We start from the raw sequence: 16,285 nt of genomic DNA on the forward strand, positions 1-16,285 counted from the left end.
CTGCTGCAGAGACGGGCGCGGCGGGCGGGGCCCGGCTGCGGTCCCACCTCCTGCGCCTGCATGTAGCCGGTCTCTCAGCGTTCGGTTCGGGCGGAGTCGGGCGCCGGTTTCTGCCCCATCGCATCGGGCCGTCCCAGCCGCCTACCGGGCGGCGACTGAGGCCCGCAGCCTTCCGGGTGTGTGTGTCGTCGTCCTCCCCGCGGCCATCGGTCACCGCAGTGGAGATGAGCTCCGGATGCGCTGCGTTCCGAGGAGTGCCCATTTGACTGGGGGGGGCGAGGGGGGAGGCGGCGGCCAGGGACAAAGTCTGAGACATAACCCCGCAAATTTCAAGGGAATTTCACGCTGGCCCTGCGTGAGATGATGTTGTAACTGACCACTCCTGAGAAGGAAACGTAAGGTGTGGTCCTGGAGTGGAGGGAGGGAGGGAGGGAGGAGGACGAGATGCATGCCGTTTTCATCCAGGGGATGGCCTAAAAGTGCACTGCCTGCCTACCCCTCCTGCTCAGCAGCCATGCTCCGTCTCCTTCTCAAGAATCTAGGGGTGAGTATGTTATCAACTGCTACTACGACTAACAAAATCAATTTGCTTTGCAATTATAAGTGCATCTCGAGGTTTTTTTTTTTCACACGGGCATGCCCCAGAACCCATAACAGAGGGTCATGTGGAGTTGATTGGGAGGCACTGAGATTCTCTGGGGTACATTATGCAACAGCTTTCTGGCCCTAGCCTTGGTGCCTGCTGACAATCACCCCTGTCATTGTAGGGGGGAACCTTGGGTGTTTTGTTAGCTCCGGGCAGGGTTTTGGGGGCTTTGTGGTTTTTAGGGGGTATTACAGACATTGTAGGGTCGGCCTGTTGGGCTCTTGGAGGCTTGTGAGGGGTTTTGGAGGGCTTATAGTGGCCTTGCAGGATTTAGGGGATCCTACAGGCTTTTAGGGGGCCTATAAAAGCCCCCAAACTATATTTAACCCCCCACAAACCTGCTTTAGAAAGCAGGAACATCTAAACTGTTCCCCTCGGCCCCTAAAATATTTCAACACCCCAAAACCAATCCTAAAACCACTGAAGTTATCCCAGCAACCCCAAGTCCTCACTAAATCTCTCCGAGCCACCCCTAGAGGAAGATGACAGCTCTTTTCCATAGGAAGGAAAGCCCAGAGCCTGCATGTTTCAGGGGCAGACAACACGCTGTGCAGGGGAGGGAACGACCAGCAGGACCTTTCTCCACCTCACCCCCCATTTCCAATGTGCAGCAGCGCCAGGTGTGACCAGTGAGGATGAGGAGGGGGTGGGTCCTGCCAGAGGCTGCTTTCAGGGGCTTACCTGGGCACACCCGTGCAGGGAGCTGCTAGATGAAAGGGGCCAATGGGGACATCCCGAGCGTCTCTCCAGGAACCGTGGCTGGACCATCTTGTAGGGACTGGGGAGCAGCTGGATGCACCTGGGCACAGAGCACTGGTCCAAGAAAATGCCAAAGGAAAAGCCCTTGTGCCAAGGGGCTGCACCTGAGCAGGTAGGGCAGCATGTGGGGTCCCAGGGAGTATCTTTAGCCTTTCCCCTTTCATCTTGTCAGTCCTCCCCAGTGCCTCCTTGGAAAGCACCCCCGAGCTGCTGTTGCCGATGCCGAAATAATCCTGGACCTTGGGGAGCACCCACGGGGGCGGGGCCATGGCTGGGCCACGCCCACAGCACACCAAGCCACGCCCACGTGCATGTAAGCCACGCCCACGTGCATGTAAGCCACTCCCACCCCTGCCCCAAGCCCCGCCCACCATGCCCCAAGCCATGCACACCCCGCATAAAGCCCCGCCCAGACCCGCACCAAAACCCACGCCTACTCTGCCCCTAACCCACGCCCACAACATCCTAAGCCCCCGCTGTCACGATCCGCTAATGCAAGCGGGGGTCGTGATGGTTCGTTTATCGATCTCAGAGTGTAAAAGGACACAAGAGATTTCAGTTTTAATCAAAACAGTGCACCTTTATTAAGTGCCCACAACACAGTAATGGAATAGAAGAGAGTAAGAGAGAGAGAGAGAGAGAGAAACAAAGTAGAGAGGGGGAAAAAGAGGGGCAATAGCTACCAACGGATGAGACGAAGTCCTCGTGGTCTTCCGCCAATAGATTCGTCTTCTTTCCGTGGGGAGTTCTCGGATCTCGGTTATTTCAGAAGGTCCCTTTATAGTCCTTTTCAGAAGCGAGGGGCAACTGGCCAAGAGGTTGGGAAATCTACAGCCATTGTTATGGGGTCCGTTGCTTTGGGAAACAGGTACAGGACAGATGTACAAGACAGGTCATTCCTTTCCGCTTCAGCGCAGTCCTTCCCGCCTGGGCAGCAAGAACGGCACAGTCCATTGTGACCTGCACTAATTTTCCTCAGGAATGCGTACCAGTTCCCAGTGGGCACACCCGTAGGCAACACTTGGCAGACAATCCCACCTCAGCCAGGCCAGGACTGCTGTGTTCAGTCTCTGTCTTCACGATGATCGTGAGGCAGATGAGGGATTTTCGGACCGTCTCTTACACCCGCTCACCTCTGCACTGTAGCCACGCCCACACCGCTGGAACCCCCGCCCACATCACATGAAGCCACGCCCATGCATCGCTAAGCCCCGCCCATCCCGCCAAAAGCCACTTCCATACCTGCCAAACCCACGCCCACACACCCCCTTAGCCCCACCCACCCCACTGTAAGCCCCGACCACACTGATCGAAGCCACGCCCACACCGCCCAAAGCCCCACCCACCCCACCTGAAACCCCGCCCATTCCCCTTTAGCCCCGCCCACACCGCCGGAAGCCCTGCCCACACGCCCCTCTAGGCCCCGCCCACTCTAGGCCCCGCCCCCACCTGCCACGGTGAAGCAGTCCATGTAATTAAGGAGGTTAATTAAGCACAGCACGGCCACGCTGAGGTGGGGGCGGGGCAGGTGGGGCGGGGCCACCTCTGGCTGCGGCCACCCTGCCCTCTCCGTGACGTCATCGGGGTGAGCCAAGGTGGGGGAGGGGCGGGGGAGGCTATGGGGGGGGAGGGCCCCTGGACAAAGCGGGGGGAGTTGAGTGCTGAGAGTGGGGGAGGGGCGGCCCCAAAAAAACCCAAAAAGAATCCCAAAATTCCCACGAAACCCAGAATCGCCCCAAAATCCTCTCAGGGCCCCCAAAACCAAGAAAGACCAAAAATCCCCTCAGGACCCAAAAAAAAACCCCCAAAAAAGCCCCAGAATTCACCAAATTCCCCCAAATCCCCCCCCGCGGTTCCTCCTCGTTCCCCTCCCCCACCCCCTCCAAACTCTTTCAGGACCCTTCGAGCCGCCCCAAAATCCCCCAAAATGCCCCAAAATTCCCCCGGTACCTTGGCTCCGTGCACCTCCCACGTCACCGCCGGGCCTCTCACGTGACTGCTCCTCGCCCACGTGACCGCGCGGCCACGTGACCTCCCCCCTCCCCGGAGCCCGCCTTCTCTGCGCTGATTGGTGGAAGCGCCTCGGCCCCGCCCCTTCGGCGGGGCTCTGGCTTCCCATTGGTTAAAACGCGGCCGGCCCCGCGTTCTCGGCGCTGATTGGTTGAGGGGCCGGGCTTGGGTTAGGGGGCGGGGCCTGGGAGCAGCTCCGCCCAGGGCGCAGCCGAGGCGCTCCCAGTTCGGACCAGCTTGGGTCCAGTTCGGACCAGTACAGACCACTTTGGGGCCATTTCGGACCAGTTCAGACCCCCTAATGTGGGGCTGGGACCCACGGTGTGGTCAGTGACCCCTGCTGTGGTCAGAGGCTCCGGCCAATAGGTATGGTCAGTCTGGTCAGCAGTCAGCACTCCAGCCAGCCTGGGTGGGTCAGTGACCGCAGCTGTGGTCAGCGCTCAGGCCAGCCTGGGTGTGCTCAGCGGTCAGTGCTCAGGCCAGCCCGTGGCCCACAGGCACCTTGCGGGGCTGGCCGCCGGCTGCAGGGGGCACCACGATGGCCGCGGGGGTGGCGCTGTCGTCGTCGTCGCCGCCGCCGTTGGGGGGCAGCCCTGGGGGGGGAGGGGAGGGGAGTTCTAGAACGTACTGGGGGGTTCTATGGGTCCCATTGGGATCTATGGGGCACTGTGGGGGTCCCACTGAGTTCTGTGGGGCTCCAGAAGGTTCTGTGGGGTTCTGTGGGGTCCCATTGGGTTCTATGGGGCTCTGTGGGGTTCTAGAAGGTTCTGTGGGGTCCCATTGGGTTCTATGGGGCTCCAGAAGGTTCTGTGGGGCTCTGTGGGGTTCTACAAAGTTCTGTGGGGTCCCATTGGGTTCTATGGGGTTCTAGAAGGTTCTGTGGGGCTCTGTGGGGGTCAATGGGGTCCCATTGGGTTCTATGGGGGTCTATGGGGCTGTAGAAGGGTCTGGGGGGGCTCTGTGGGAATCTAGAAGGTTCTATGGGAGTCTATGGGGTTCTAGAAGGCTCTGTGGGGTCCTGTGGGGCATTATGGGGCTCCAGAAGGTTCTATGGGGTCCCACTGGGTCATATGGTGTTCTAGGAGGTTCTATGGGACACTGTAGGGCTCTAGAAGGTTCTATGGGGTTCTGTGGGGTCCCATTGGGTTCTATGGGGTCCCATTGGGTTCTATGGAGCTCTGGAAGATTCTATGGGGCTCTGTGGGGCTCTATGGGGATCTATGGGGCACTGTGGGGCTCCAGAAGGTTCTGTGGGGCGCTGTGGAACTCTGTAGGGTTCTAGAAGGTTCTATGGGGTTCATAGAATCCCCCTGAAATAACCCAAAAAATACCCCCAAAAACCGCAAAAAACCACCCAAAAATACCCCAAACCCCCAAAAACAACCCAAAAAACCACCCCAAAAATGGGCAAAACCAGCCCAGAACTGCTGATGAACACTGAGGGAGGAGTCAGATGATAAAAAAACCCCCACCCCCCCAAAAAATACCCCCAAAATACCCCTCAAAAAACCCAAATACACCCCAAAAACCCCCAAAACCCCCCAAATAAAAACCAAAAAAGCCCCAAATAATGCCCCCAAAAATACCAACCCCCCCCAAAAAACCCTAAAAAAATACCCCAAAACCCCCCAACCCCCCCCAAAGAAACCCCAAAAATACCCCCCAAAAAACCCCAAAAAACCACCCCAAAAATGGGCAAAACCCACCCAAAATGGCGGACAGACACTGAGGGAGGGGCCGGGTGACAAAAAAACCTCCAAAAATACCCTAAAAAAAACCCCCCCAAAAAACAAAAAAAGCCCTCAAACCCCAAAAAACCCCCATTTCCCCCAAATAACCCCCAAATAATCCCCAAATCCCTGGCGGGGGGCGGGGCCTCGCCTGTCTGCAGCAGCCCCAAGCTGCTGTCTCCAATGCCAAAATAATCCTCAACCTAGGGGAGCACCCCTGGGGGCGGGGCCACGGCTGGGCCACGCCCACAGCACCCCAAGCCCTGCCCATTCAGTCACAAAGCCACACCCACATGTCCCATTAGCCCCGCCCACCCCATCCAAGCCACGCATTCTGTACCTAAGCCCCCACCTGCTTAAGCCACGCCCATGTCACCAGAAAGCCACGCCCACCCTCTGCCTAAGCCTTGCCCCTGCATCGCTAAGCCCCACCTACTCCTGACCAAAACCACGCCCACTCCACACATAAACCACGCCCGTAGTGACATAAGCTCCGCCCATGATGCCCCTTAGCCACACCCACGCCCCCTGTTAGCCCCATCCACCCAGCCTAAACCCACCCAAAATGGCGGACGGACACTGAGGGAGGGGCCGAGGAGGGGCCAGGTGACAAAAAAACCCTCAAAAATCCCCCCCAAAAAACCAAAAAAAGCCCTAAAACCCCCAAAGCCCCCAAATCCCCCAAAATCCCCAGCGGGGGGCAGGGCCTCACCTGTCTGCAGCAGCCCAGAGCTGCTGGCACCAATGCTGAAATAATCCTCAACCTCAGCGAGCACCCCTGGGGGCGGGGCCACAGCTGGGCCATGCCCACAGTGCCCCAAGCCCCACCCATTCAGTTACAAAGCCACACCCACATGTCCCACTATCCCCACCCACCCCACCTAAGCCCCAAACCCAATCTGTACCTAAGCCCCACCCATGCATCCATTTAGCCCTACCCACATTGCAATTAGGATTCTCTCTTTCTGCAGGAAAATTTTAGGATAGCCACAAATTGAGAAAAATTTGATTTTTTTTTCTTCTTTTTCTCAGAAGGCAATCAAACTTCTGGTCTGGCTATTCTTTACTTCTCCCTATGAAGTAAAATCTAAAAAGACACACACACGATATTTATGGAAGGACCTCCCAATGAATTAGGAAAAATGATTACTCAGAAGATAAAACAGAAACAAGACTGTCTACACTGTATGAATTAAACATACATGAATTAGGACACAGAGCCTTCCATTCTTTAGTAACAGAACTGATGCTGTCCTGAAAATGACATTAATGAATTAGGCTGGTATATGAAAACCTTCTGCATCTGCTCTAGAGGTTGGAATGAGGATGTTAAATGAGGCAGCAGACAACAAGGATGTGCTGCTTAGGGAAGCTGAATTTCACTTCTGTGCTTGTGGAGTTCTGCAGTTTGGATGAAGGTCACAGGTTATCTCCAGCTACATGAAAATGAGTGATAAATACACACTGTTGGTCTTCGACTGAAAGCAGTACTAGGCAAAGAGAGTCAAAATATGGAATATTACTCAAAATCATCCCCTGGTTTTCTAAAGATCATAATCTTCTATTAGAAGACAGTTTGTTACCTTCTCCTAATATTAAAGCTATAATAGTAAAAGCACCTCAATCTTGTAGAAGTATCTAAGATACACAGATTAAGTAAGGTATATGCAGTGAGAGCACCCTAAAAACATCACAAGAGGAGTGACAATTTCTGGGATAGTAATGACATGAACAAGTATCTAAACGTTAAGTCTGAGTGAATAAGAGAATTTTTCAACTAATGGATCAGGGAAAATGTGAAAGGATGAGATATGTGATTAAAGATCATAGTGTACTCGGTTAACACAGGTGGAAAATATATGACTTTGATTCTGTATTACAACACAGTTTAATTGATTTGTGTGTAGTTTTAGTTTTATACATGCACAATTTTTTAGAACACATCTTTAGACTGGGACAAACAATAAAGGAAATCCATCGTATGACTTTACATTGATCCCAACATCACTCACTGGAATATCTTAACATTTCCTGCACAGATTCCCATTCGTTAAGATGACAACCTTGAGAAGAAGGAAACCTATAACTGACATTCAGAGAAGGTCTAAAATTTTAATTGCTGTTTGAACACAAAGGAGCTTTGACATGCTGTGGTTTATTGAAGCACTCCTGCAGTTATAGACACATCTTTAACCACCCTACCCTCTCCCTCTTCCTCCATCCACCACTGATTGATGCAACTGGAAGATTCAGTAACTGCAGAGCAAAGTCCTGCTTACTTCCAGCTCTCCTGGGAAGATAGAGTTATGCCATAAACACATTGCACCTGAAAGGAGATGAAACCTTCCCTTCAAAGACATGTGACCAGGTGTGACCAATGTGACTTAATTCTCACAACTATATTAAATATTCAGTACATCTGATATTCTGTTGTCAACACACAAAATACAGTTTAATTATGATAAGCCATACTGGAATCATTTACAATAAATAAATGTGAAAAAACAGCATTAAATTATTTCTTGTTCCATGTGGAAAAATATACACCTTCCAACCTCCCAAGAAAGTAAGACAAGGCACAATAAATTCTGGTAATTCTCTTTCTTCTGACTTTTCAGTTCCATCACAGCTCTCAAAACTAAGATTTATGTGCTATTTTGCATCTGTATCTGTTGTTGATTTTCCCCCCCTACAGGGATATAGGTGAATAAGTTTGGACAGGAAACAGTATCCCTCAAGCCAAACTGAAAGGTTTATAAAGTTGCTAATAAAAGTTTGGGTCAGGGCCGAAATATCAATCATCTGCTCATTGTCTTTTTAAACGAGCTCAGGCATTTTCCCAACTGTTCCCAGCAGGTCTCTGCCACTATTTTAAACTAAGATTTCAGCCATTTTTTTTTCCCTGTGTTGACCTCAATAATTTTTCTTTCTCCCCCTCTTTACCTGCCAAAGGCATCCATCAGGATTTTGCCAAAGGCTAGCTGCTTTTGAAGTTGAGAGGAATTCACTAATCGTGAGTGTCAAATCCACAGTAAATGCCATCGCCATATGGTGTACGCTGCTTTTGGGAATTATCTCAAAAGGCCTAGCTGTGAGAAGGCCGGCTGTATGTCAGGAGGGCTTTACTGCTAACTTTCATAACTCATGTCAGGTCTTTCAGTTTCTGTATGCATTGGCTTCAGTGAGTGCAACTGTTTCCTGAATTTATAAAAATGTTGTCAAGATCCCTTGATCTTGCTTCCTCTGTCTCTCTCACACAAACACATCCAAACACATTTATATACACAGTGGAATAGCATGCACAGTGGCATGCAAATCTAGCAAAAGAGAAGCTTGTGAATAAATAGCATGTCATTCTGCTTACTCAATAAATTTCTCTGGGTGTTAAACTCATGATAAACATATCATAAGCCCCGATGAAGGCTTTACAGCCTGTCCCATCACACCATCCTGAGTGTAACTCTGCAATGCATAGGAAGACATAAGTTTGAAAAACAGAGCAGAAATAGCTCCCATAAGGGCAAGGTGCTGACATAGCTGAAACATAACTAACTGGAGAGCATTTGTTTTCACTAAAGAAGGAAGTGTCAGTGACACATCTCTGTGCCTGTGGAGGTGTACTGTACATTCAAAGCAAAAAGAAATCTACCTTCTTTAAAAAATTGGCCATTAATACATGAATATGTCTGTGTTGAAATCCCTCAGATGTTACCATTCTTAACAAGAACTACACACAAGACTAAGAAATTCTGCAGAGAAACACGCTTTTGTGATCCAAAGAGGCGAGGAGAAAGAAAACCACATATGAAGAGTTTAACATACCCACTTAGTGACAGAAAAAGAATTATTACAAAAATAAATGTCAGTCCCCTTGAAACACTTGAGTCAGCTCTCTCAACTTTCTCTGATGCTGTAGGAAGGTGTGATTGTCCTCCATGTGTCACATCATCCCCACCAGCCACACAGGAATGTCTCCAATGCACCTCAGAGCGTTTCAAGGACCACTCCCCTCTAATTTATGTATAGTCTGTTAACATCCTCTTGGAGCAAACAGAAATAATACTTTAAAAAGACATTTATACTTCAGAAACATGTGCCCCGACACAACAAAATACCCAGATTTTAATACTGCCCCGAGGCAGAATTCATCCATCTTTAAGGCTTCTATTATGTATTTCCTGGTTAGTAATACAAAAAGAACTGCTGGCAGTATCACATCGAAATGAAAGTGGCAGAATCAGAAAAACTACTGAAAAGTTTACCTTTATAGGAAAGCTTCAGTCTTGGGATATTTTGTTTTGACGTTCCAGTGACTGGAAGGAACAGCATCACTAAAGACAGCAGGCTGCAGGCATGTGGCACTTGCAAAGCTCTCATTCTGCTCTCCTCTTCTATATCTTCTTTTGTACTATGGTGAAATATCTCCCCACTTTTCCAAACAATCCAAGTTTTATCTGGAAGAAAAAAAGAAAACATCTGTAGATCTGCTTTACTGCATAAGTAACAATTCTGTAAGCAAGCCAGACCTATTTTTAAAGAGCACCTCAGTTAATTTCTTTGCTACGAAAGTATTTTTCCTCTAGTACAAGTAAATATGTTTTGTTTCTTTAATACTAAATTTACACATTAGAACATTTGACATTCAAAAGTGTTCATTCCCTCACCTAGAGATGCCCTTGTATTTTACCCCCAAAGGTTTCCCTACCTGTGCACAACTGATTGCTAATGTTTACTTCAAAATCTTCATGCTCTCCACTACAGCTCACCTCAAGTTTACTTCAAAAGTTTTCCCTACCTGTCCATTAGTGATTATCTCAATTTTTACCTCCAATAAGTCATTCTCTACCTACAGACACTGGATAGTAAATCATACAAAGATCTAAAAGTCGGCACAAGAAACAGCAGAAGGTTTTCCATGAATAACACAAGTTCCATTTTTCCCTCCTCTGCCTAGGACTGCTACCAGGAGACAGGAGAGCTGTTATCAACACTCAAACCTCCCAAGCGTTGTTATTTCTCAAAGATCAGGGCCGGCACTGAGCTACTCCCATGCGCCTGCAGGGCTCTGGGGAGGGGCAAGATGACATCCCACTCTTGCCTGGAGAAATTTCAACGCCCTAAAAAGTCATTTCCCTTCTCTCTGAGCCACGGCCAAAGCAGCTGTGTAGAACAACATGGACTATTCATGGAAGGGATGATTCAGTTGTGGGAAAAACGCTAAAGAAAGACTATCACCCCAAATTTCAGGGTGAAAACACACTGCTTGTTAACAGGAGCACACAAACTCATTTAAACCAGAGAGGAAACTGCACACCAGGAAAAGAGCTGAAAGATATGCTCTGCCTTGATTGATAATTCCAAAGGAAATTCCCCACGGATCATAGGCAATTACCTATAATTTTACCTCCATAATCACTGGATTTCTGACTTGGGTTGCTGTGGAAGCGTTTCACAGATGCCTTGAGGGGTCAGGGGCTTGGTTGGATTCTTTGGGTTAGTCCTGACAGGCCCAGGCCAAACCCACCCACCCGCATCGCTGCTCCACCCCAAAGTTGCATGAAATACTGAGAACAGTTTATAAATACTCCCCCCTTCCCTGTCCTTCCTTACACATCCATGGAGCAAATGTACTCTATCCATTGTTCCCAAGAGCACCTCTCCAGCCCACATCCCAGTTTTCACCAACACAAACCAAACAGACCTAAGACAACTATTCCATCAGTGCCTGCAATTCTCAGCTCCCTGTTCCCTGCCACTCACACAGCAATCTCACCTCAGCCCAGAGACTCCCCATCCCCAAAGGGAAACAGAATCTGACGGGGCACAGCTCTGGCACCACATTTCTCCTTGTTCCTGGAAAGTCCTAGGTAAATCCAGTCCCTCAGACCTTGCATCCCTGAACACCAGGAGAGCTGGAGTTTTACCCAGATCCCAGCGCCCTGCACAGCTGCACTGACACAAGCACAGGCTGATCTCTCTGCCCAGCACCATCCCTCATTTTCCTCCCATTGCTCCCCAAGCATCCCCAAACCACCCTGTGTCTGTGCCGGGGCCAGGGCCTGCCCCAAGGCCAACCAGAGGCTGTCACCCAGCCCTGCACCAGCTGCCACCCCTGGGAGAGCTGGCAATGCACTGAGAGCTCGGCTCCCCAGTCCTCAGACACACAAATAATGCCCAACCTGCCCCTCTGGGCACAGCCAAACACCACAACTCCATCATCCCCAAGGAACTCTGGCAGTCGCCTCTTCACCTCTGCCCTTTTCCAAAAGACACAGGTAGGACTGGGCTGTCAAAAATGGTATTCCCTAGGCAGTTCATCCCAGCAGAGAGGAGAAGAGGAACCCTGTGTCCCTCTGACTGACCCCACAGCATGGGCAGGACCAGCTGGGTTTTTCGTATTCTAAATTTTAAAATGAACTGAAGAACCTGAAAGGCAAAAAACACCACACACATAAGGTTAGAGCCAGTCAATACACACACAGACAGACACACTCTCAGACACCCCTTCTGCAGCTTACATGCTGACTGCAGCCCTTACTAGAAGCACTCCCCCCCTAAAGAAGATGCTTTAACATCTTCTTCCATCTGCTGCTCCTTGATGTGGAACAGTAGATCCTGGGAAAATTGGTAGCATCAGTGACCATAGGGATCAAAATCTGCCTCGGGGACCTGCAAGACAGCATGAGGCAGTCTGCAAGTAGCTGACAGCAAGGAGTTATCCCCACACCAGGCCCATAAACTTTCTACCCAAAAGCCCATAGACAAGAGAGGAGAGTTTTGAAACTGTTCAAACTAGCCATGACTGAATGTGCCAGGGCAGGGCAGCTCCAAGCATAAGTGACACATGGACACCCAGTGCATCAAATATAAGCAGAGATGACACGAAGACTTGAGAGAACGCTTCAGAAGATAAATTCTTGAGACCAGGATGCTTTGAGGTGACAGAAGCTACGAAACTACTGCAGTGAGGAGGGTCTAGTACACTTCATATAGAAGTCCAAGGGAATGGCACATGAAAAAAAGATACTACCAAAACTGAGAAGGAAGATGGATAGGAACACCTTGTGTACTTCTTCTGGTCTCAAAAAGCAAAACCATAAAGATGCCAGAATAAGCCCGATCCAGGAAAGTATGCAAGTGCTCCTGCTGCCGATATGGCCCATAACGATGCCTGTAAAGCATTGAGACATCACAGAGCCCTATGGCACTGAAGACAACGGACACAAACCACATAACATAGACACAAACTGAAACTGCCCAGCAGTTTTACCTGATGGACCCAAGATTCCTAGTGCAAGATGAGCCAGAGGCCGATGATGCCAAAGGAAAGAAGGCTCTATGGCAGTAGTACGTGACAGCGAAAGGTAAACTCCTTATGAGAAGTTAGTGCCAAAGCTAGTAAGAGGATGCTCAAGAAGTGCAGTAGGCCTAGAGAAGGAGGCAACGACTGCCAGCTGATACAAAGGGATCCCTAGAGAATGATTCTGCCGCCAAAGGCTGAAATGACATCACAAAACATGACCGACCGACAAATGGCCAAGATGCAAGAGGCCCGTGTGCTACGCTCAAAAGTGCTCAAAAGCGTGGCTACACTGAAGAGTAGGCAAAATTTAGACCGTGGCAATCATGCCAGACCCAAAGGCAGGCTCCTCGGGTGAAAAGATGGACAATGACATCGAGACTCAACATCCAATGATGCGAAGCGCACAAGAACATGGAGATGGGTTGGAACTGCCCGGCCCGGCAAAGGCTCGAGTGATGCTGAAGAGAAACCCTCTCTCCCTTAACCTCCAAGGGGCCCAGCCCACTACAGCCCTCTCCTCTAAGCTAACTTCAAATTGCCTCCTGTGATTCCAAAGGTTTTTGCCTTCTCCCAACCAACAGTCCCCACACTTAGCTCTCTGAAGACCAGCAGACAAAATCCGTCCTCGACAGAAAAGAATGCTTCAGCACCGTGGATGTCAATACATGGCCCACAGCCCACTTGGGCAGCTGCAAAAGACGGAAAATAATGACAAAATTCAGACTGTGATTACACATCCCAGAAGTGACCCCTTGCACAATGCCCCTCTCCCTCATAACTGCTGAGGCACATCGCCCTGGTATGGGGCGCTCTGCCACAGATTCAATCCATCTGCATCTGAAAGAAGGTGATGACAAAAGTCAAAGTACCGCATGAGAACTTACCACCTCCAGACATCTTGTGCCAATCTAGAAATACCATCTTGAGTCCAACTAATCCCTACATTACAAATGTCAAGTCCCTAGGACTTATCCTATTACACCTACACCCAGGCTATGTAGCAGGGCAAAGCAGCCCCAGGCCAAACACACGGACACCTGTGACACAGGAGATGACAAACCAGGGGATGCAACAAGGAGAGGAAACTCTCAGCAAGAAGAATTACCAATGAGATGACCTAGATGAGGCCGATGAGGCTCAAAGAACTCTGGCAGAAAAAGACCCTAACAGAAGGACTTATGCCAAGAACCGCAAAGATGGATGCCCGAGAATCGTACGGTTGGAATCCTCTACCTATCGTCACATTCTCCCAAGTCCTAATCTGTTATAAGGGATCATTGCGGTGCACAGCTGTCAATACAGCTCAGAACAAGACTGTAAAAGGTGTCTGACTCAAGAGTGCTAAAGAGAGATGCGATTCCGATGCATGTCTGAGCTTGCAAGTCAAAGGTTCAAGGGTACCAGCATCGGGCCAAGGAACACAAAGGAGATGCTAAGGATGATGCCCAGCATTTCTGATAAGCCCCTCAAAGGGGTAAGGCAAAAGACATGTGACACAAGATGCCCAAGAGACACAGAACACACAATAGACAAGTGACACAACACACACAGGGACTGCTCTGCCCTGCACACCTCAGCATTGTGATCAAAAGCGAGACTTGGCCTTTACGTGGCCTAAGGGGCCCTCTCGTGGACATCCCCATCTCCAAAGCTAATTCAAAAATCCCTCCCACCAAGTCCTGACCCAGCACCCCACTCTCATCCCCCTCCCTGAGGTGTAGCCCTCGACTTAGCTCTCGGATATCCAGGGATGCAAATCCTCATCAGGTGCAAAAGAAAGCCGCCTCATCATCTGGGAAGCTCCTGCCCTCAGAGGGCTGTTCTCTCTTAGTCTACTACAATAAAGAAAACCAAACATCAGTGCCTGAACTCAGCAGCACATCAGCCAAAACCCAACAATTCCACTACTCACCGGCTCCTGAGAACGCCCCGGTCCTCGGCTCACACGCTGTGGCCGCACTCCGAGGCCGCCGTCACAGGGTATCCCTGGGTTAAGGGGAGACAAGGCCATGTGGCATTGCTGAAACTCGAGTGGACCCTCGCTCCTCCCTCCCTCCCCGACTCGCCACAACTCCTCAGCCATTGCCAAAGGCTGCCCAGATGGCACCTTCAAACAGAAAAGGTACAGGCTTCATCACAGAGCCCTGTAATACTTCTGGAAGGCTCACAGGGGCAGCTCAAGGGTGATAAACTGGCTCCATCAGCTGGTCCATGAGGGGGTTCAGCCCCTGCAGGCATAATACAAGTGGGCCACCTAAAACACACAAATGGATGCTCAGACAATGCATGCTTTGAGCTGCCCCAGAATTTGGCACCCGAGCAATAACTGGTTGTGTCCACTGGTCACTGCTTACCTCACTCACTCAACCTTGACTACTGATATCCAGGTTTACTTCCTAAAAATAAAGACAAAGAACAGCCCTGCAACATAACCAAAATAAAACACCACCCCTGAAAAGCTGAATGATGACCAACCTTCCCGGGGAGAAAGGAAAAACAAAATGGAAAGGCACATGCCAATGTAGTGTCCAAAAGTGTTGCATTGCCAAGGTAGGTTCCACCTGAAACTGCTCAACTGTGACCTCTTTCTGCAAGGGTGTCTGTCATGTTGGAGTAGCAATTTCAATGCTGCAGACCACCTGTAAAACACAAAAAAAAAAAAAAAAAATCAAAGGCTACTTACAGTTTCATCACTAATACAACAACTCCAGTAGCATCCAGTTCTGTGCTGGAATCAATACTCATGCAGCTCATGGTCCCCCCCGGTGCCAATACCCTGCTGTGCCAAGTGCCTCACATCTTCAAAATGAAAATCCCAACAGTGAGGTAAACGTAGAGCCCAAAGTCAGGCCATAGCTTGGACTTCAGGCACCGACCCACCTCGCTGCTGTGCTCCTCTGGTCTCCTCCGTTCATATCAGGTTTACATGCTCTCCCTCTGCAAAAGAATTATTTGTCAAAGTTACCCAGACAGACAAGGAAAGCTTAGCCTTTCCCAAGTTCTCATTCCTCAAAGCAAACTGCCTAGGATCCCACAACAGTGGGCCTTAGGACAAACTACTATGAAACTGCAAGACACCACTGCACCACTCCCACATCTCCACTGAACACCACACAGACTGGCCACAGTCACTCCATCCGAGGCGTGGCTCAGGTGGCTGAGCAAAGCAAAAGGCTCCCTGTAAAGTCTCCTTTCTTCTCCACCTACCCCCCCCCCAGGACTACTCTACAGGGCAGAGCAATTCCAGGCTAGACACAAACTCAAACAACACATTATACTACAAGCAGTGTGACATGAAGATGATAAAAAAAGCTCTCGGCAAGAAGAACAATGGCAAGGACAGAGACAACGCCAAAAGAGACAACTGAAGGTATGGCAATGGTGGATGAAAGAGGCTCTAAGGAGCAGAAGAAAAGGCTGGAACAGTGACCTGTTCTAAGAACTGTCACTCACAACGATCAAGATGGCTGTGAGAGACAAGGCCACATTTAGAATGCTCCCATATCCTGACAATCTTACAAGCCCCAAGACATTACAGCTCACGGCTGCAAAGGATGGATGGCAGTACAGCCGGGAACAAGGCCTCAAAAGAGATCCGACTCAATGCTTTCAAGATGTGATTCCAAGATGTGGCCAAGCCCACTGGTAAAAGAACAAGTGATATTGGCATCCTAACAAGAAGTACAAAAGTTCAAGAAGCTAGAGATGATGGCCAATGCTTATGATAAGCCCCTTAAGGGTAAAAGGCAGAGAGATCTGATCCAAGGGAAGCCAAAGACACAGAACACACACCAGACAAGACAACACACACTGGAACTGCTCTGCGCTGCACACCCT

The 16,285-nt window shown here is 49.9% G+C and overlaps 2 long non-coding RNA genes across 3 annotated transcripts; one reads left to right on the forward strand and one right to left on the reverse strand.

Annotated features, from left to right (window-relative positions):
* Window positions 1-46: 46 nt before the first annotated feature.
* On the forward strand, window positions 47-7,655 carry LOC104698176. Of its 2 annotated transcripts, none has more exons than XR_753257.4 (3): window positions 47-544; window positions 1,346-1,517; window positions 7,185-7,655. It is a non-coding gene; the product is annotated as an uncharacterized LOC104698176 (long non-coding RNA). The 2 variants fall into 2 exon arrangements; XR_005603363.1 differs by lacking the exon at window positions 1,346-1,517 and adding an exon at window positions 1,578-1,718.
* LOC120410977 lies at window positions 7,238-9,758 on the reverse strand. Its single transcript, XR_005603362.1, has 2 exons — window positions 9,408-9,758; window positions 7,238-9,185 (listed from the first exon to the last, which is right to left on the reverse strand). It is a non-coding gene; the product is annotated as an uncharacterized LOC120410977 (long non-coding RNA).
* Between the last annotated feature and the right edge of the window lie 6,527 nt (window positions 9,759-16,285).

This window comes from Corvus cornix, chromosome 18 (assembly GCF_000738735.6).
Source record: "Corvus cornix cornix isolate S_Up_H32 chromosome 18, ASM73873v5, whole genome shotgun sequence".
Classification (NCBI taxonomy): domain Eukaryota; kingdom Metazoa; phylum Chordata; class Aves; order Passeriformes; family Corvidae; genus Corvus; species Corvus cornix.